This window comes from Lissotriton helveticus, chromosome 3_1 (genome assembly GCF_964261635.1).
Source record: "Lissotriton helveticus chromosome 3_1, aLisHel1.1, whole genome shotgun sequence".
Lineage (NCBI taxonomy): Eukaryota > Metazoa > Chordata > Amphibia > Caudata > Salamandridae > Lissotriton > Lissotriton helveticus.
The window spans coordinates 836,032,235-836,055,067 of record NC_136061.1 but is presented as its reverse complement, the minus strand read 5'-3'; positions in this window follow the sequence as shown (position 1 = coordinate 836,055,067).

The window sequence follows — 22,833 nt, the reverse complement described above, 5'->3', positions numbered from 1 at the left end:
TTGTTTAATATAGCAGGGATGGGTACAATGTGCTGGTATAAGGTGTATGGTGTACAATACCTCCAGAGACCCCATACACTTATCCACCATGGGTAGTTCCAAGGAGTGGGATTCACAAGCATTGGAACCCCAGAATAAACAAGGGTGATCGCATTAGCAGGTATGTCCCAGCCCGATCCCATCAACAATGTTTATCCTGCAAAGCTGTCTTACTTCTGGGGATACTACCACAACAACGATCAAGCAGTCTCGACACCCACTGTTGGCAACAAAGGTAGCATGCACTAGGCACTGCAGTGCCAATCTGTCCAGTTCTTTTGGGCAAAGGAGGACTGGGAGGGAGTAAAAGAAGCCCAATTCAGGCTATATGCAATCATCAGTTCCCATCAAGACTGGGGCGGCCAAATTTGAAGTGAAGTAAACTCTACCAATCAGGGCTTGTGACTGACCACCACAAACAGAGGTATATTGTGTGCCCGGACAGCCCTACAGGGGCCACAGCAGTCATTCTGGATGAATCCCCCATGCTCACATACAGTCTCCAGGCACATCTATCCCACACAGGATGCAATTCCATGTGGCAAAGGGTGACGGGAAGCCACCCTCCACAACTCATTCTTCCACTCAAGTCCTCCGGTATAAGGGTCGCCCTCACGGTGGTCACGGTCTGCACATACTACTTCAGAAGAGACACTGATGCGTCGCATTAGATCATGGCCCACTGTACCTCCATAGTGAGGCCGCCAACATGTTTCTTAACGTTGCTGAACCCAGGGAGAATAAAAATTGGGCTGTACTTTCCGATGCAGAGATAATGTGTAAGTCTCTTCATACTGTTCAGACTTTCTGCTGGCTGCGTGGGTAAAGGTGAGTGTCAAATATCCCTGTAGCCACAGGAAGACAGGTAGGCACGATTCAAACTGAGAAGCTGCACTCAGGGTCTGCTTACTTTCTCCTGTTTGCCCCCAAACTGTGGAACTCTCTTCCAGCTCCATTGAAACTCGAGCCTTCCCCGGCGAAATTTCGTAGAAAACTTAAAACCTTGCTTTTCCCTCAGTGATGACTGCCTGACCCTTATCACTACTACCTCTAGCTGGCGCCGGGAGACCCCATGCGGGTAGCTGTGCGCATTATAAGTTTAATTACAATACAATACTCTATTGGCACCCGACCACACTCTACAAAGGCTTAGTCTTGAGCAGATAAATCCATACTACAGCACAGACATGGATATGGTTTCCGCAGGGATCTCACTTTTGACCTCTTGAATGTTATGATCTTCATCCCTGCAAACGTATTTCATATTTTGATTTCCCGTCAGACGGATTTGAACTGATTATACATAACAAGGGAAACAGCAAATGCCAGGTGACCAGCTTGCAGAAGATGTAGTGTGAGTCTATAGCCTTCTAGAAATTGCTGTAGTGCAGTTGGTCCATTCTAAAAATTTGAAACTACAAACATTAAGGGTAGCAACATTGTGCTTACTGCTACAATCAATGGGCTGTAGAAGGTCTATATTGCTTTATTGCCCCACTTGTGGACATCAGTGTGCATCCCTGTAGAACCACTAGGAGACCACATGATATATTCTGAAAATGTGATCACTTATCTTTGTAGAGCAACAAATGGCTGGACATGTACAAAAAAGGTTGATAAGATTGATGGTCCAAACCACATAAAGTGTATTTTTAAATACTAAAGCAAGATTAGCACAGTTTCCTCCTTTGCATACAAACGTTGGAATATGATGCAGAAAGTGCATGAATCTTTTTATGATAAACAGCTTCATGAAAACTATGAGAGCCCATTGAGGAATTTCGTCTATAATCTGTATGGCTTCACACATGCATCAAAATCCTGAAAAAGGCTTTAAAAACACTGTTAATTATTCAATGATCTATGATCATTTAAAAAATATCTCACACCAAACTTACTCTGTATCAATTTTTAGGATAACTCATAATTACTTAAAAAGAGAGGTTCTTACATCTGTCATCCCATAACAGCATCTTAATCTTTAAGTGACCCTCAGATTGCATATTATTAAGACTTAAAACAACAGTTGAAGGACTTTTCACTAGCTTTCACCACCCTCCGTGACATGTCCAAATTCAAATTTTGTGATTGCATTGGGTTACTACACCTGAACTTAAACATTGTCTTTAACAATTTAATTTCTGTTTTGCTTAAAAACTCATTACATCCACCAGCATAAGCAAATGAGGAATTTCTCATTATGAATGGAATAAATATTATCTCTACATAGTTTTATACTGTATTTGGGGAAACTGTACCTTAAGTATTAAATAATATAACACCCCCTACGTTTAAACATTTTAGTTTTAGGTAATCATTTTGTGTTTTATAGTTGAGTCTATTATAAATGGCCAAGCTTAAGTGCTCATAAAGCTTGACACAGTCTTTTTTCTGGTCTGTAACATAAAGAACCAATATGGTTTACCTAACACCCTAACCTTAAGTTTTGATAAGGTGATAATAATAAATGTATCTCTATTAAATTGGTCTAATCTTCATAAAACATCCTGAAGTTCAAATGAATTGCAATCTATGTGCACAAGATCAGTGGTGTATTTCAACTCATTACAAAAGATAGAGCCCAATTTGGGGGGGACCTTAGGACACTTTCCGAAGTCTTTAGAAGATCTGGTAATTATAAATTGAACTGGTAGGGGGCCAAGATGCATCCCTGTTTTTGACCATTATATGTCAGTATTTTTCACAGTATGTTCACTCTGTAGGTAACTGGACGATCATCCCAGTATTTGAGTCCATACCTTTTACCAATCAAAAAAGTCCAGGTGCTATTCTCAAGCTTTGACTATAGCTTGCCCCATTCTACTTGATCAGCAGCATTGGTGGAGTCAATGAAATGGCAATGTGAGCCTCATTAATTTTTTTGGAGAGCATTTGATGATAAAATAGTGATAACTCCATCATTTCCATTAGTAACCAGCCGTTCTATGAATCTAAACTGAGATGGATAGAATATTTGATTTTTATTTTACAATTTTTCAAGTTAAATCAAGATTTTGAAAAAATACCCTAGATATTCAATATTCTAGCATTCTGTTATTATATATTTTTTTCTGATTTCTTTTCTTCAAAGATGGGCACTATAAGGTTCCCTTGCCACGATTCTGAAATTTCGGATGTAGTGATTACCAATTAAATAAGGGAGGCCAGTGTTAGGCCCAAAAAGCAGAATCACTCTTTAAAACCTCAAATGAAAGACCATTTGGTCCTTAAGCGCTAGATAGTCTCTATTCAATATTAATTATTCCTGTTCGGTACAGTTGTAATCATAGGTTACGGAATGCCTACCTTCTGTAATTCTTATTCCAAAGGTGGATTATGCTTCTATAATTTCTGCAGTATCTACTGCTGGTTTTGTCCTTCCATCCAATTTTTCTAATCTGACCAAGAAATGCTTACCATTCATTATTGTTGCATAAATAATACATTTTAGTACAGTCAGTATTTTGGAATTCCCTCTTTGATTGATTTTGTTTAATTACCCTTCTGGATCTCTTCAGCTCTTGGTTTTAAGCAATATGTAAGGGCTCTCTCTTTACTTTCTTCTGAGCTCAATAGATTTTTTTCTCAAAGTTCCATAGGTATCATAAAAACATTCAGATCTGTCCATAGCAAACTATACATGCAACACTTTCAACACAAAGCACCTTGGATGCGTCACAATCATAAAGAAAAACAGCTGCAGGGAAGGTATTGCGTCGGTTCCTTACGTGCAGGGAATGTGATCCATTGGTTCCTTACTCCAGAGGGGGTGATGAGTTGGTTCCCTACTGCCATACAGGGGAGGTGATGAGTAGCTTCCTTACTGTGCGGGGAGGTGATGCGTCAGTTTCTTACTGTGTCCCCGGTGTCCTTGTAGATTTGGTACCGCGATGAGAGGGGATCGGGGATGCATTGGTTCTCGATGCAGCGGTGGTGGCAACATTGCTGTGTTGATCTCTCCAGCTTTTGGCGTGTGGCGATGTCTCAAACCATGGGGCCGGCGTAGCATCTGTTTCTTCAGCCACACAGCAGCAATGCGTCAGAAACAGGTGTGGGTGCATCTCTCTTCTCGTTGTTGCGTATCTTTTCCAGCTCCCAACAGCAGGAACAACCTACAGCAGCCCAAATCAACAACAGGCATCTCTTGGCAGGTCAGAAATCCCAGCAAGGAAGTCCAGGGGAGCTGGTGGTGAAGTCTTTGTGTCCCTGAGACTTCTAGAGGAGGTAAGCTCTACTTTAAGCCCTTGGAGATCTTCTTCAAACAGGATAAACAGCACACAGCAAAGTATTGTCCTCTCCTTGGCAGAAACAGCTACTGCAGGTCAACATCAAACAGCACACAGCAAAGGGGAAGTACTTCTCCCTCAGTGTTTGCATCTCTTCACCATGGCAGAGGTTCCTCATGAGTCCAGAAGTATTCTAAAGTTCTGGGGTTTAGGCCCCAATCTTTATACAGCATTTCTCTTTGTTTTCTTGTGGCAAAGGCTCTGTGCTCAGTCAAAACCAGTTCTGCAGTCTCTGGTCCAGTTTCCCGGCAGGAGGTGAAGACAGCATTGTGTAAGGCAGAATAGGCCCTTTCATGTTATAGGAAATGTCTTCCTGCTACTCTAAATGCAGCCTAGGTCTATTCAGCTCAGCCCTGACTCATCCAGGAATGGCAGGATACACTTCAACCCCCCCTCTGGCTGTCTACAGTGAATGCACAACCCAGCCCCTGTCACTCCAAAGCCAAACAGTCAATCCACAAACGAGCAGATGCACAAAGGATGGCTAGGCAAGAAAATACCCACTTTCTAAAAGTGGTATTTTCAATCAAACAATATAAAAAACATTTTTACTAAAAGATGTATTTCAATATTCTGAGTTCAGGCATACTAAACTCTAGTTCTCTAATTCTAGTTCTCTAACTTGTCCCAATGTGATGTTATACTTATACTTATAAGGTGTTATAAGTAAACTCTCATTCATTCTATCCTATTGATAGTCTTTCAATAGTGAAAAACGAAATTCACTCTAGTTCACTATCAGGACATGTTACACACATCAGTACATGTTCTTCCTTTCACATACACTGCACCCTGGAAACACAGGGGTACCTTGGACCTACCTTAGGGGTCACCCACATGCAAGAAAAGGAAAGGTTAGGGCCTGTTACAGATCACATATTGGCATGAATAATCTCGTCCATAAACAACCAAGAACATATCCTTGGTCACTATCAAAGTAGACATCACAGTATCTCAGACATATTGGCGTTGACTCATGGCTCAACTAACTATTTTAACATAAACAGAATAATACATAAACATTGGCAGCCATTGGCGGTGGGGGTACATTACAATATAATTTCAACGTTTAGACTGACCTGTGCATATTCGGTCTGATATTCTTTGTCACCATTTGTCCATTGCATGCATGGTCATGCTTCTTCTTGTGTTTAGCCCTCCCCCCAGAGCATGAACCAAGTGCTTGTAAACATCCACTGCTCCTGTTTTAGGACCATTTTAGAAACTACTTTTTTCTTTTGTTCAGCACTCTACACAGTGATTGTGGTTTTATCCGCCCGTCTCCTCTCACACACCCTCACCCCTCCAAATACAATTCCATCTTTACGGTGCACTTTACTGCATCCTTGACTTGCTAGTTTTATTTATGATCGAGCATGTCACCGGAATGTTGCTTCCATGATATCTGGTAGCCCGCTTTACCGTTCCAATTATAGGGCACGCTTTACTGCTTCTTTGACTTTCTCGCCCTCCTCGATAAAAGCTACACATGTTAAGGGACTATGATGGCACTGTGCCTCTAAAAACATGAGTCAGATTTCAATGGAAGCTGTTAAAGTCTGATTTTTGGCCAAGGTTCGATTGATTCAACAATTTAAACTTCACCAAGGATTACAAAACTACACGTTTTTTTGATATGATTTTTTATGTGTGTGTAGTGAAAAAGCTTGCCTCCTAGTTGTTAAAAGCTTTTCTCTTCACTGTTCCCCTATTCTTCCTTTGATAATTACTGGGCAAGGATGTGGTGTTACTGCTTGATCTGGCAACTTTGAAGCTGGGAAACCAGGTTCAAGATATGGCGGAAAGCTCAACATCCTGTGGTTGTAGGCAAATCCTGACTCGTTTTATACTTGGAAAGTTTGCCACCTCCCGAATTTATTTTCATCTGATGTGTGCAGTGGAAAGCGTGCCTTCTAATTTGTTAAACGCTTTCCTTATTAGAGGCCCCAAAGCCTCCTTTTATAAATACCGGGAGAGTATGTGGTGTAACTACTTGAAAGGCCAACTCTGAAGCTGGGGGACCAGTTTCTAGTCTCTGCTTCAGCTCAACATCCTGTGATTCTGGGCTAATAACTTTCTCCGATACCTTCTGGTTGAGTTTGCACTGTATAAAATTGCAAACAATTGAAAAGGTGGTTTCTTGCTGAATACTCTTAAAAGCATTTTAAAATAGGCATTATCTTTTTATTTGGTGCAATGATGTTGCAATTAAAACATTATTATACACCCTGTTAATTCTCATGCTTACACCTACAACCATTCTACACATCAACAGGCTTCATGCTTTTTTGCTTCACTTTCAGCTATCCTGAGCAGCAGATGTACTACTGTTCAACATGCCAAAATGACATTGACATTGACCACACCAATAGCTTAAAGACTGACAAAACCTATTGGCTTTGCCAATGCTTATGCAAGGATCTTATTACCTGCCGATGATGAGGAGCATTTAGTGCATCTGCAATGAGGGCAGATACAAAGCAATAGGGAGCATGAAAAGCCTCTCAACTGAAGGTTTGACTGATAAGAATTCCTCATCCGTTCAGCCGTAGGAAAGTAAAAAACGGAATTTTTTTTTTTTAGTTGTCTTTGGGTGTTTGAAAGTCCTTTTGTCAAAAGGAAAGGAAGGAGTATAGACTGCCATCTGTAAAGCAGCAGCTTGATTAGAACAGGTACATGGAACAAGGTGGAGGGATGGACCACATCCAGATGAAAAGCTGCACATACACCTATAGCGCTCCCTATTTTGAGTATGTGTGTTGGGGTTCTGTCACCTGCAGAGCAATAACGGTTGTTAATTACCCCTCTGAGCCTTGTTATGTGTCCTCGCCTTCAGCTTGAGTTTATAACTATAGGGAGGTCAATAAACACGGGTTATTGCCTGAAAATGTGGACAATAACACAATTGGAAAATTCCACTCACTGGTGATAGATTGTTCTAAAATGAACAGTGAGAAACAAAATGGTTACCATTAGAATATTGAAGAAGAAGGTCTTTGCCAACCATAATTGACCCTGAGTTGCTTTGTTGTCCTCAGGCGAGCTCTCACCATTCCAACTTCTAGGTATTTCTACCTGGTCTTTCTAAATGCATAGCTTGAGGGAGGTGATCAATCACTACAAAATAAACAAGTTTTCGGTCTACGACAAGACTAAAATATGCCATATTAATCAGCAAGCACTCTAAAGTGGAATTACTGCCTACCTGAGGGAGATGTGTTATGTGCCCTAGTAGCCTTCAATCTTTATCATCCAGTTAAAAAAATTCACTTGGACTAGAATGTTATGCCATCATTCAAATGTTTAATTGATGGTAGTAGGTATATATTAGATAATATACTCCTTGATTTATAATAATGTTCAAATACTTCTAATGTCTAATACAACATTTGAATTCATCAAAATCTGTTCACGGGAAAGACCTGTAAATTTTCATGGCCAAGCTGACCTCACATGTACTAAGAGGTTAGTTTGCAAAATACTGATTCCTACTGGGTCTCAAATCCGGTAAACAACGTTTACTCCGAAACTTTTACAACGCAGGGAATCACAACGCGGTTGTTACAACGACCCCATTGTGATTCCGCATACCATTACTCCACAAGTCAGAACAACGACTTGCGGAGGGGGGGGGAGGGGGAAGGTGTTGTATTTAAAATCCAACACCTTCCCTAGTGTCCGCACAGACTGGAGTTGGAATAGTAAATTATACTATTCCAACATCCAGCGCCCCCCCTCCGCAAGTCGTTGTTCCAACTTGCGGAGTAATGGTATGCGGAATCACAACGCGGTCGTTGTAATGACCGCATTGTGATTCCTTGCAGGGGAAAAGCCAGCGGAATAACATCATAGATTCCTCAAATCTACATACCTCATGATGGCTTCTAAGTTCAGCAGACCACCATGTTTGTGGTTGCTTTCAAATAAAGTCATTTTTTTATGGGAAATAAAGGTCATATTCCTTAAAAGAAGACAGGATGCATTTAAAAAAAGTGTTTCTAAGATTTTTTTTTATGTGGACAGTGGTCCATGGGACCACTACTTACTCCTAATAAATATTTTTTCAAAGTTCACAAAGGGAAAGGGGTCCAATGGGGACTGTTTCCTGTTTGCGAATGCCTTACCACTACCTATCCATAGTCACTAAAGTATGAATGGTTTGCAACCCGATTTCAGTCACTAAACTTGGTATTTGGAAGGGCCACCCAAAATGCGCCCATTCCAAATACTAAATCGGTAATCAGGTTTCCTACATAATAAAAAGCATTTTTGCACTTAAAAATGGCCCAGTTCTGCAAATTGGGCAATTTACAAGCTAGTTAAATGGAAACTGTACAAATTCCAGGACTTCAGGTTGCATGATAGGAGGATTTATTTATTACTACTCTTACACAGGCCAAAGATGCAATAGTATTATCTGCAGATCAGCTCTTTCTTCCTAGAGCCTTGTTAAAGTATGTCTTTCACACTTCATTATTTAGTCTTTAGGCTGCTTTATATTTCCCTAGGTGCCCAGAAACTAACGCTCCTCTGACTCAAAATCAGTTCTTCTGGAGTATGAAATGAATCGACATCGGCTGCACGGCAAACCACATTTATTATAGCCATCAACAGGCATACACTAGTGCAACATGCTCAGCTAAGCATTTAACATTGGGTTTTTAAGATGTATACCTACTTTCTCAAATTCTTTGATTTCCTGTATGATCCTCACAGTCAATAATAGATTATTTCAGTGGATCCCCCTCTTCATCTGTGACAAGTGAGACTAAGCCGCTGATTGCAAGTTGCATAGAATTGTGTGGGGTACTTACCACACCCGAAAAATACCAATTCCCTGGATTTTGGTATACGTGAAGTTTGGTAAATATCTCAGATTCTGTGTTTATAAGTTCAAAATAAGCTACAGAATTGAATTTAACATACAAATGTCCACATATTTTGTTTTTTGTGGACATTGCCTGCTGTTAAATTCGTGCATGAGAAAAATACAAAGGCGTCATAATCATCACACAACTCATAAATCCAATCCCTGAGCAAAGTGTTGCTTTCACAGGGTTCAAAAGTTAGCCCTGAACCTATTAGGGCCTCACTCATCTAAAGCTGCAGAGATCAGTGGCCTCAAAAGAAATCTGGCTTTGGTTTCAATTGTACATTCGACGTGCAGTCCTTATTACTTGCACTGGCCTTAAGATAAACGGACGGTTTATTCTTCTTTCCTGAACTGCATGTATGAGTAGCAACAATACATTTTTATTACACTGCCTTCAGTGGTTACTCTACCACAACCCCGTGTTCTTGTCTGCTTAGAACATGACTTATTAGAACTAATGATATGAGTTCTTCATCTCTTTACACTGGATATCACATCATAAGATGGAGCATTAGAGCCCAGAAATGCAGTTAAGACAAGAGCAATTAGAGCATTAACCCCATAGATTCAGCACTCCGGGATGTGGTAGTAGTCATATTTGGACTCACACTGGTTTTTGCCTTTAGGTTCCTGTTTTTAAATGTGATTTTAATTTTTAGTCGTGTTCAAAGTTATTGCTTTTTTTTCCTGAATATCTTATTCCATTTACAGAGGGGACCTAATAGTGGTGATCTTAGCAATTTCCTCTAAATTCTTTTCAGATCCCTGAATGCTAAAATGGTATTGAATAGGGGTAGGTGATAATCTCCACTCTGCCGGTGGACATTAAGGAGCTTTGCCCACTCCGCATTACACTTGTAACTCGGAGTTCCAGTAAAACTCACACAACTGCACGTGGCAGGTTTTTTTTCTGGCAAGCACTGGTGAGCATGAGCGAGAATTTCTATCCCATACTGCGATTTTCGGGTGCAAGAATGCCACTAGGAAAGATTTTCACAACGCAGTTGCAGCAGGTCGCGACAGTTCAGGTTGAAAAAGCTGCAGCTCGAGTAGAAAATCTACTTGAGTGGCAGAAAGAAGCAGTTTGTGCTGACTCTGCGGAGTGAAACTCTGCAAGTTCTGCCCACCCCTAGTATTGAATTAATTATTAGCTAGTTTGTCATGTCTTCATTGAATATCGGGATGGAGCTACCAATTGCCAGACAGTAAATGAGTATTACAGGACTCTGTACATCATTGCGAAGATCTTCTTGTGGACTCATCTTTTGCAGCAGATTTAGTAGTCCTCTTTCTTCATCCAGGCACATTTTTATTCCCATAAACCCCTATCACAAATATCCTCTAATTATGTGACCTTTCTTGCAAACGAATGGCCACCTCCAAGGTTGAAAGAGATTGAGAAATTCTATCAAATAGCTGTAACACCCAGCCATTATTCACTGTTTTGACCCAGGGTGTGCATTATCAAGCAAAACATTCACCTAAGAGTCTGCATAAGACGCACGACAGCGTTTATCGTTTTACAGCTGGAGTTAACATAATTCTCTTCTGAAGAAAATGTGTCTATTAGTGTGGGACCAGGTTCAAAGGTAAATGTCGGAGACAGACCTAGAGGACTACTAGAGTTACCATTTAAGTTCTGAGAACCAAGGTTAATGGTATTTGTGTAAACTGAAGAATTTAATGAGATTTGACCGTATACATTAGACAGATTATTAGTTCATGGCAACGCAAAACAAAGAGAAAATACAAAGATAGAATCATTTTACCTCCCTGGGCTGGAGAATCAAGAATACATTTCGGCGTCGAATCCTAATCACTAGGCCGGCAACTTAAACGAACAAAAAAATCTGTTATTTTTGCATTTGTTTGCTGTTTTTTAGGATGTTAACATTAGTAAAAAAAAAAACCTCTTATTTACAGTTCTAGGTCCTTGAAGTACTAACAAACAAGTTGTAATAGTGTGTGCAAGGTCCACATCTATTTTTTGCCACCTCTGTAATTTTCCAATGCAAAATATATACTAATTGGCCACGTTGCAAAATTCCCATTCGCATGAGGTCATAGAACCGCCAGCGTACTGAATATTAATTATGCAAGTTGCTATTCAGAAACTTCTTTGATTGTCTACAAATACACAGATGGCTTACCTGCAAAGTAAAGCAGACCTTCATCTCTGCATTTGCATTCCCAAAGAGTAAGCATTCTTCTTAGGTGGTCGAAGCCAACCACACAGTGCAGCTGTCTGGTTGCTTAAGACTTCTTGGGGACATTCTGAAAGCTGACCTAAGAATAGATTCTGGCCATTGCTTACAATTGACTTTGTGGATTTATTTGTTTTAGGCTGCCCAGCATGTCCTAATCCCCCCTGTAAAGCATAGTATGTAAACAGGTCTATAAATGTTGTTATTATCTTGTCACATTTGCTGTGCATTCATAGACAAAGGTCAAATGTCAGGCTCTGTCTTCCCAGGGAGCTATGTGTTTACTTGTATTTCTCTGACTTCAAGTTTGAGAATTTATCTGAAGGTGTGAAAGGAAAGGCTTTTTTCTAGCACAAAAGAAAATGTCTGTTAATGTCAATTAAATATCTGTAAATTAATTGTGCAACTATTTAAAAATATATCACAATTAGGAAAAACAAATGAAGCTCATTTTTTAAAATTCTGAAGTGTGGTAGAAACAAATTGTTAGAAGGTGGTTCTGACACTATGGGCCGCCCGGATGTTTTGCTTTTTGAATACCTAATTGTTGAGCTTTTACTGTGCGGGAGCCTCATAAGTTGGGACTCACCTACAGTAAACTCTTAATGAAAGAGACTGCATGGGGATTTTACTGGTGTCCCTCTGGCTTGACCAGGCCAATGCGCAGTAGCTGGAGTAAGGGACACCGGGCTGGTTTCATGCAGACACATGTGTACATGCGTGTGCACACGGGTATGGGCTGCTCAGTGAGGGTTGTGTGTCACCAAGGCAGGGTTACCTATTTTAAATGCTTCTTGAGATAATGGGGTGGGACACCACTGGGATGGTGCCAGTGTACAGGGCCTTCGCTCCAGGTTATGATCAATACATGGGAGTGGTGGTACTAGACCCCACCACCCCTACGGGAGGGGTAGAGATGTGATGTAATGTCACACAGTAACAGGCTAAAACCACTGGAAGGGTGGGGCACAAGGTTTCTTTACCCTGGGTAGTAACACCCCAGGGCTTCCCATGGAGGGGGACCCCAAGAAACTTTTCCCACGGTGGGAGGAGGGTGTGATAGAGTTGAGATTCCGGCCGGCCCCCAAGGTTAACTGGTGGGGAGGTGAATTACCCAGGGGTGGCTGAGTAAGCCTTAAGCTGCTCTGCAACGCTACCCTCTGAGAGTCAGGCGCTGCCCTAGGGTGTTTGGTTCCAGTGAAGGACAAATGTGACATGTTATTTGTGCAGGCCTCACAGATGCTGCTTCGTTTTCCAACACAAATATTTTAATACGATTGAAAAAATCGATACACTAGTTGATGCCATTTCAACACATTACCATTTGTGCTCTGTACAGTTTTAGCAGTCAAACTGTATGTCTGTGCAAATGTAATTGTCATTTCAATTGAAAATGTGTTTTCTGTCATTGCAGTGCAATACCACACTGTGCATATTCCACTCTACGCCTCTCCATTGTACAACAGTCTACTACACTTTATGCCACCATGCCCCCTTCCACCATACGATACTCTATGCAACTCCACTCTATACCACTCTACTCTAATCCACTCTACTACACTCTACGCCACACAACACCACTCTATTCCACTCTACGCCACTCTTGGCCACTCCACACTGCAGTCCACTCCACTCTACTCTACTCCACCTTATGACACTCTACTCCAGTCTATTACACTCTAAGACACCCAAATGCACACTACTCTGCGCTATGGAACTCTACGCCATTTCACTCTACAACACTCTACTCCGTTCTAAGACACTCTACTCCACTCTATGCCAGTTCACTCTCTGAACTTCCATTCCACTCTATGCCCCCAGTCTACACCCCTCCACGCTACACCACTCCACTCTTATGTCTCTCTACTCTATTCCCCTCCACTCTACATTACTGTATGCCTCTCAACTCTATGACACTTTAATCTGTGCCCATCCACTGTGCGCCATTCAACTCTATGACCCTCCTTGACACTCTGAAACTCTACTCCACTCTATGTCACTCCACCCTATGCCAATCTATGGAACATTACTCCACTCTACAACACATTACTCTACTCTACCCTACTACACTCCACACTACTCCACTCTATGACACTTCACTTTACACCACTCCACTTCACACCACTTTACTCCATGTCACTCTAGATACTCCACTTTACGCCACTCTACTCCGTGACACTCTATTCTATAACCCTTTATTCCACTCTATGCCCCTCCACCATTATCCCTCCAATCTACACCCCTCCACTCTATGCCCCTCCACTCTATACCCCTCCTCTCTATGCCACCACTCTATGACCTTCACTCAATGATCTCCGATCTGCTCCCTTCACTCTACAATACTATAAAGGACACTCTGCGCCACTCCACTCCCCGGCAGTCTATGCCACTCTCCACTCCACTTTACTCCACTCTACACCATTATAATCTACTCCACTTCACAACACTTTACTCCATGCTGTGAAACTTTACTCCACTCAGTGCTACTCCACTCTACTCTACTCCTCTCTCCTCCACTATGCCACTCCAATCTATGCCACTCCATACTATGCTAATCCACTCTACAACACTCCATTCTATGTCTGTCCACACCACTGTACACCACCCCCCCTCTACTCCACTGTACGCTACTCCTACTCTATTGCACCCTATTCTACTCCACTCTGTGCCACTCTAGGCCACTCTAACCTACTCTACTCTACGCCACTCTACTCTATTCTGCCCCACTCTACTCCACTCCACTCTACACCACTCTACTCCACTCTTAGCCACCCAACTCTACTGCACTCTACTGTACTCTATGCCACTTTACTCTGACACTATACCACCCACTCTACTCTATGTTCTTCATCCGTATGCCCATCCACCCTAAGCTCCTCCACTCTATGTCCTCCACTGTACGTCCTCTACTCTATGACCCGCCAGTCTATAACTCTCCACTTTATCATACACTTCGAAATTTTATGCCACTCCACTCCACTTTGACAGCACTACATGAAACGCCACCGCTTTACACCATTATACTGCCCTGCACTGCATGACTCTTAAGTCCACTCTGTGGTACACCACTCCACTCCACTTCACTCCACTCTGCTCTGCACCACTCTACTCTAAGCAACTCCACTGTACACCATTCCACTCTAATCCATGCCACGCCACTCCACTCCGGTCTATGCCACTCCACTCTATGCCCCTCCACTCCGCTCTACACCATTCTGTGCCACTCCACTCCATTCTATGACATTCCACCCTACAACACTCCACTCTATGACACACTGTACTCCACTCTACGATACTCAATGATACTCCATTCCATGACAGTCTACTCCACTCTGCGCACCTCCACTCTACAACACTTTACTCTACTCTACTCCAGGCTCCGCCACACTATGCCACTCTACTCCACTCTACAACACTTTACTCCACACTATGCTACACCACTCACTCTAATCTGCATCACTTCATTCTAATGTAGGCCACTCTGCACTAATCTATATCACTCCACTCTATACCATTACACTCTATGCCACTCCACTCTACGACACTCCAATCCAATACCCTTCACAACACTCTGACACTTAATGACATACACCTCTACACCACTCTACACCACTCTACTCCACTCTACACCACTCAACTCTACTTCACTTTACTCAGCTCTACTCCTCCACTCTACTCTACTCCACTCCACTCTACACCACTATACTCTACGCCGCTCCATGACATTTTATTCCACTCTACAACACTTTACTCCACACTACACCCCTCTACTCCACTCTGCGTCACTCTACTATACTCTACTCAACTCCACTTTGCTCTTCCCTTCTCTACTCTACTCTACTTTACACCCCTCCACTCTACACCGTTCCAGTCTAAGCTACTCCAGCAGTCTATGTCACTGCACTTCACAACATTCCACTCTACGACACTCTACCCCACTCTATGCCACTCTACGCCAATCCATGCCATTCCAAGCCACTCCACTTCACAACACTCTTTGTCATTCTGCTCCACTCTACCACCCTCGTCTACTTCAGTGTACTCCTCCCTACTCTACTCCACTTTACCCCACCCTACTCTACTCCACTGGACTCTATGCAACTCTACTATACTCCACCCTACTCTACTCCACTCTACAGCACTTTACACCACTCTACTCCAGTCAACTCGACTCTACACCACTGGACTCTATGCCACTCTACTCCACTCTGGTCCACTCCGTGCCACTCCACTTCATGCCACTCTACTGCACTCTACATCACTCTACTCCACTCTACTGCCCTCTATGCCAGTCTATTCCACTCTACTCCACTGTATTCCACTGTATTCCACTCTACTCTATTCCACTCTACTGTTCTATACTCCACTCTACTCCAATCAACTCTACTCTACTCTATTCAACTCTTTTTTACTCTACTCTACGCCACTCCAATCTACACAGCTCTAGTCTAAGCTACTCCAGTCTACACCACTCTACTCTATGACACAACGCTCTATGATGCTGAACCGCTCTCTACGCCACTACACGCCACTCCATGATACTCTCTCCCACTCCACTCTATCCCACTCCACTCTATGCCCCTACTTTATGCAACACTCTCCTTCGCTCTATTCCCCTTTATGCCACACTACTTTACTTCACTCTATTCTACTCCATTTTACGCAATCCTACTCTACTCAACCCCACACCACTCTAGGCCACTCCACTCTATGCCCCTCTACTCCACTCTACACAACTCTACTCCACTCCACTCCACTCTACTGCATTAAAATCAGGCTACTTGACTCTACTGCACTCTATCATACTCTACGTCCCGCCAACCTACATCACTTTACTCCACTCTACGCCACTCTACATTACTACACTCCACTCTGCTGCACTCTACTGCAGTCTGCCACTCTACTCCACTCTACACTACTCTATCTATTCTGCATTATTCCACTTAATGCCACTCTTCTCCACTCATGATACTCTATGACCCTCTCTCAACAACCCTTCACTCTACAACACTTCCCTCTACTCTGTGACACTCTGCTTTATGATGCTCCACTCATCTCACTGCTACTCTATGCCACTCCACTCTACAACACTCTACTCGACTATACGTCAATCTTCTCTGCTCTATCCTGCTCCACTCTCTGCAAATTCCTCTACACCACTCAATTCCACTTTAGTCCATTCTGCAACTTTCTACTCTATGCCACCCACTCTACGACACTTAATGCCACTCCACTCTAAAACATTCTACTCCACTCTACTCCCCTCCACTCCACTCCACTCTGCACCACTCCTCTCTACAACACTCCACTCTACAACATTCCACTCTACTTCACTTCACTCCACTCTGCTCTACTCCACTCTAAATCACGCTACACCATGACACTCTACAACACTCCAGTCTACAAAAACGATACTCCAGTCTATGACACACTACTCTACTTTTTTATGACACTCCACTCTACGACACTCTGCTCTATGACACTCCACTCCACGACACTCCACTATATAACACTCCACAACACTCTATGCCACTCCACTCTACAACACTCTGCTCCACTCTACACCACTCTACTCTGTGACAACTCCATTCTCCTCTATGCCCCTAAAATGTAGCCATGCTAAACAGCAGCCATCCTGGTGTAAAACATGGCTAAAACACATGTGCAAAGCAAATGCTTGCTTTTGAAAGCTGCCTCTTTTCCTTAAAAATGTAAGCAAAAAGTACTTTTCTGTTTTTCAATTTAATAAAAACGTTTTGTTTTTTTCCCACTAACAATAAAATCAGTACTTTGAAGTCTTTCTAAAGATTCTCGAAATTTCACAGAAAATGGCATGAAAAAGGATGCTTGCAAGCTGTATGGCTTCCTGATAACGCAGATGCACTCTTATTGAGTGATATTCGTATTTTTGTGCATTTTGAAGCACCCTATTATATACTTTATGTAATGCAATTTGAAAATAACAAATTAAATAGTCACAGTGATTTCTGTCACAGACTGCTCCAAACAAGAAATTCACTCTCTGGTTACAAACGCAGACCTAGGAGTGCAACAAGTAATGGGGGTTTTATGATGTACTATAGTGCATTTCACATTGATTCGCTTAACTTGCATTTATTTTTCATTTAAGCCATGCATTATTATAAGTAGCTACCTGAAGGTGAAAGACCAAAACAAGTTACAGAATACTTTGGGGCATATTATAAACAGTCAGTGATAAGTATTGCGAAGCGCGCTTATCGCGATTTTAATTATCACCGGCTATCGCTGGATTACATCGCCGAGATAGCACGTTATTGTCAACGCTTATCTCCAAAGTGATAAAAAAAATCCAGCGGTAGCAGTGAAATGTGTGAATATCGCTGGAAATCCGACGATAAAACATCAATGATAGGGAAATGCTTGATAATAGGCCAGGATGGACTTAGCCTGACAATCCACCTCCCATTGACAAGATGGCTAAGTCAGGTTTAAATCAGGCGTTCAGAGACCAGCGATAATCGCGGTTAGCGCTACTTTTACTATCGGATTGATAATAGATGAAACTTGTGTTAGCGACAGTTTTCATGTTATTTTAGTGAGGAACGCCTACTTTGCATATCATTAGCGATAAATATCGCTGACATGCAAAGCGGCAGGATAAATGGCTTCTATCTCAAGGAAACAAGCGCTAATGCATGTTAGAGAGTCCTTGATGATATTGCAATAGGAAAATCGCTGCTTTTCCGGCGATATGTGCCGGAAAAGTAGCGACAATTTCCTTGATAATATGCCCCTTTGTGTTTTTAGTCATCCCTTTGACCACGCCCCTACGCTCACCCCACTCCATTGTGCACAGCATCGTAGTTCCCATACTTTGTTATGCATTTTGACCACTTCTTTTTATGTAATAAAAATAATTGACAAAAAAGTTGGAGACTGGAGCTCAAACCGACGTCCATAAGGACAGGTGCAAGGGGCAAGCCAGTGGGTTGCAGCTGCGAACCTCAATGACGCGCATGGTTCACAGACCTCTTCTTGTGCCACATCCAGCATGCATGCCCAGCGTTCATCGTCATGGTTGCATTTGAGTGCCTGCAGTTTCCCTTTGAACATTGTAGATGCAGGACTTCAAGTAGCACCATGCAAACGACAGCCCAAGGCTGGGTTAGCTATTTTCACCTGAGTTTTAATTAGAGCTTACTAGTGATGTTTGGCATCAGCTAGTAAAAAGGCGGTTTTGTAACGGATAATGGTTTTCTTTCTGATTAGGTGGAAGGGTCAGGGTGTTGTAGTAGTGCTGTTGTGCACTGTTTTTAGTGATTATGATTACATCTGTTTACCATTAGTCGTTTGGTATGTGAAAGCTGAAAGCATTTCAATTTCGAAATTAAACAGTTAATTGGATGTGGCTGCTGATTGCCACTGACAAGGCATGTTGTTTACTCTGTGGTCTGCCTCACTTGAAATGCAGTTGCACTCAAGTGTAAAGTTATTATTGGAATTCATTAGTTCAAGTCTCAGCACACTCACATCACATGCATTGTGTCAACTTTGAGCGGATAATGTATCTTGCATTAAAGAGGTCGCAATTATGACAATGGTTGTGCATAACTATGTGCATCTGTTTACTCATTCAGTGTGTCCCTCACTCTACTCTCAGACCTGAGATTAAGAGGAGATGTATAATGCACAACCTGTATGGAAAGCAATGTGAAGCTTAATAACATCTAGTTCGATTCGTAAAAAAAATAGTACATCTGCGCCCGTTGCAGTATCCTCCAAGTACATTCAATTGACTACTTTTGGGAGTTCACAAACATTCCCAGTAGTACGCCTAGAAAACAGTGCAGGATCCTGGTGAACTACTGTTAATGTCATGTGACATATTCCCTGAGCTCCCATTTCGATAATGGAGAATTGCATAAATTGTACAAGCCCACTCTGACAAAATGCAGCTCCAAGTGCAAATGCACATTTTCTCTTTCTTTTTTTTAATCCACAGGGAAATATTTTTCTCCTGCAGAAAACGTTTCCCTACAGATTGGCAGAGTTTGAGGGTAATATGTTCCTCTACCTTCCATAAAAGGGGGTTTGCCTGATCATTTGTGGCATAAAACACTAACCCTTCCAAGGATGGAAAAGGTTGGGTGCGAGTTTGAAAATGTCCACAAAGTCACACTTTTGTTGGCATTCACCCTTACAAAGCAAACCAATCCTTGATTTGATCACTTTTCACCCCTTGCACCGTGCTTCATTTGAGCTGGTGGATTCTGGTGCTCAGCACCAGAACTTAATCATCTGCACTAGCACTTTCATGAGCACCAGTTCAGGGCACATTCATTTATAGGGAGATTAAGTGGTTTGTCCAGAATCACAGGATGTTGAGCCGACACCAGACTCTTGCAAAAGGAACAAATGATGTACGGAATGCTGAACAATGCAAACATTCACCCGTAGTCACAAAGATCTGGGGTTAATTGATCTTTTCTTTGCTCCCTTAGACCACTCCAGTTTGGACCCAGCAATATGCAAATCAGTCTTGACCCTGTTACTCATGGGAACAGTCCTGCCCGAACTGCCAAGCCAGGTCCTCCATGGACCGGAACCAAGCATCCTGGGACTGGTTTTGGGGCATCACCCCTCACCAGACAGTCTAGATTGAATTTAGTGGCACCGTGAGCCCGGGATCCACATCTGGGCACACCCTTCCCAATTAAGGCAACAAATGCAAATGGAACATATGATGGACAGAATACTGAACAATGAAAACATTTACCCCCAGTAACAAAGATCTGGGTTTAATCCATCATTCTTTTTTCTCACCACGCTACCCCAGTTTGGACCCAGCCATATGCAAATCAATTTTGGCCCTGTTCCTCATGGGAACAGTCCAGCTCAAACTGACAAGTCAGGTCTACCCTGGAATAGAAACAAGCATCCTGGGACCGGTTTTGGGGTAACACCCCTCATCAGCCAGGCTAGCGTGAATCCAGTGGCGAAGTGAGCAAGGGACCCACGTCTGGGCATACCCTGCCAACTTAGGGAGAACAAAGCAAACACAAGAAGATGATGGACAGAACACTGAAACTTTTCAAACACTCACCTCCAGTCTCAGATCTGGGTTAAATCCATCATCATTCTTTAGCTCACTCCACCACCTCAGTTCAGATCCAGCTATATGCAAATCAGTCTTGACCCTGTGCCTCATGGGAACAGTCCAGCCCGAACTGCCAAGCCAGGTCTTCCATGAACCTGAAGCAAGCATCCTGGGACCGGTTTCTGGGTAACACCCTTCCTTAGCAAGGCTAGCTTGAATCCAGTGGCGAAGTGAGCAAGGGACCCATGTCTGGGCATACCCTGCCAAATTAGGACAACATATGCAAAAGGAACTAATGATGGACGAAATGCTGAACAATGCAAACATTCGTCCCCAGTCACAAAGATCTGGGTTTAATCCATCGTTCTTTTGCTCACCACGCCACTTGAATTTGGACCCAGCTATTTGCAAATCTGTTTTAGGCGCGCTAACAGGAGAAATGGGTTGGTGCAAGCTGCTGCCTGACGAGAGCCCTGGCACTTATTTTTTTGTACAAATTAACCACTGACCTTGCGGTGGGTTTACTAACGCAGATTTCTGTGCACTTGTAGCTGAGAATTCACAGCAGTAAATGCATACAAGTTTGTTAGGAATCCTTCTATAAATTTCTGGTAGAGTTAATAGACCTATTTTGAATGTAAGCATACGTTTGTGACTGAAAATGACTTTGTGAACTGGGCTCAGTGATTCTCTACAAAGGGTGGTATTCAGTGGTTTTGGCGTGTAAGCCCATAGAAGTCAATAGGGAATATTTTTTTTATAGGGTGAATAGGGTTTTATTGGTGAGTGAACCCAATGATGCCTACAGGAGGCATTTGTCTGTTTGGAGGGTGAACATGAGCCCAAGAAGGGTGTTTCCCTGGAAATTAGGTTAAGTAGTGGTATAAAGTGTAACCTGTCTAGATAGCGCTGCAAAACCTGACAGAAGTCTCTGTATAGTGTATAACCTCTTGGTAAGCTTTGTAGGGGTTGATAGATGGTGCTGAAAGGTGTGTAAACTGCCTGTAAAGTGTGACAGTGCTGTGAAGTGCTGAGAGGTCTAACAGAAAGTGCTGCAGATGTAACCCACCTGTAAACTATTGTGAGATCTCACTGCTGTGTAACCTGTCGGCAAAGCAATAGAAGATCTGACAGAAGTGGTGTTTAATAATTAAGGCTCAGAGCTTTTTGTTTTTACAGATTTTTACAGATAAATTCAGACAGAAAACAAGGGGTTTCCTGTCTGGATTTTTTTAAAGCAGAAAAATCCTGAACATTTTGCTTTTTTTTAAAGACTCTCCATGCTGTATTTCATGAATTCCAGGGAAAAGCTGAGCAGATAGACAGAACGGAGGTTTACAAAGTAGGATCAGATTTACTTAAATGCAGGCATGGTAACATATATTTGTAGCATGACGCTAATATGCACGTATGAGTATAGTGTTTTGCTGTATAGTGTTATGTGGCTGCATAATTTGCTAAAGTGCAACAGAAATCCATGGATGAGTGTTTGTACATGAGTTAAATAAATGTGGAACTATACCATGTTATGATTTCATTTATTATGGAAATAAAAAATAAATATGGATAAATATCAATATGTTGACTAAAAGCATAAATATGGATAAATACCAATAAGATGGTCAAAAAGGAAATATGAATAAATACAGAAGGAAATGTAAAAAAAAATACCATAAAACTGGGAGCCCTATTAATAATTAAGCTTGATATAAATCACTGTCAGCTGTGACAGAATGGATTGAATGGTGTACAATCAATTGATGTAAGGTCTGACAGGACATTGTCTTGTTTAATATGTACCCATTCCATGAAGCTTTATGACAAAATGACACAGCTGTGTCCAAGACTTTAAAAACATATATATTATCCATGCAGCACATCATGGGGGATACTGTACTGTATGGCTAAAACCATTGGCAAAGCTAAGAGATCCCAAACAAGAGATATACTGGCGTTGCCAATACATCCCAAAACCGAGATCTGTTGGTTTTGCCAGTGCTTGACACCATTATAAACATTTCCGGTTGTTAGTGGGTGTTGAGCCTGTAATCCGGCACACATCGTGGTAATTTCTGTAAATGACTCTGGAGTCTACAAAATGTTGCCAGGCTTATTTGCAGTAATAAGGGCCAGAAATAACAGTTCAACCGAATGCGAGAAAAAGCATCTTCTCAGAATCCTAATACCAGACCAGTCATATATAAAATATATTAACTACATTTTGCTAACCAGGCCTTTGATTCAACCTCATCAGACGTTCAACGGTCCAAAATGAGCTCAGCTCGTCACACAGCATGGTGATGATGATAAAACAATGTTTATTTAGATCATAGTCTATAAACCATGCATAAA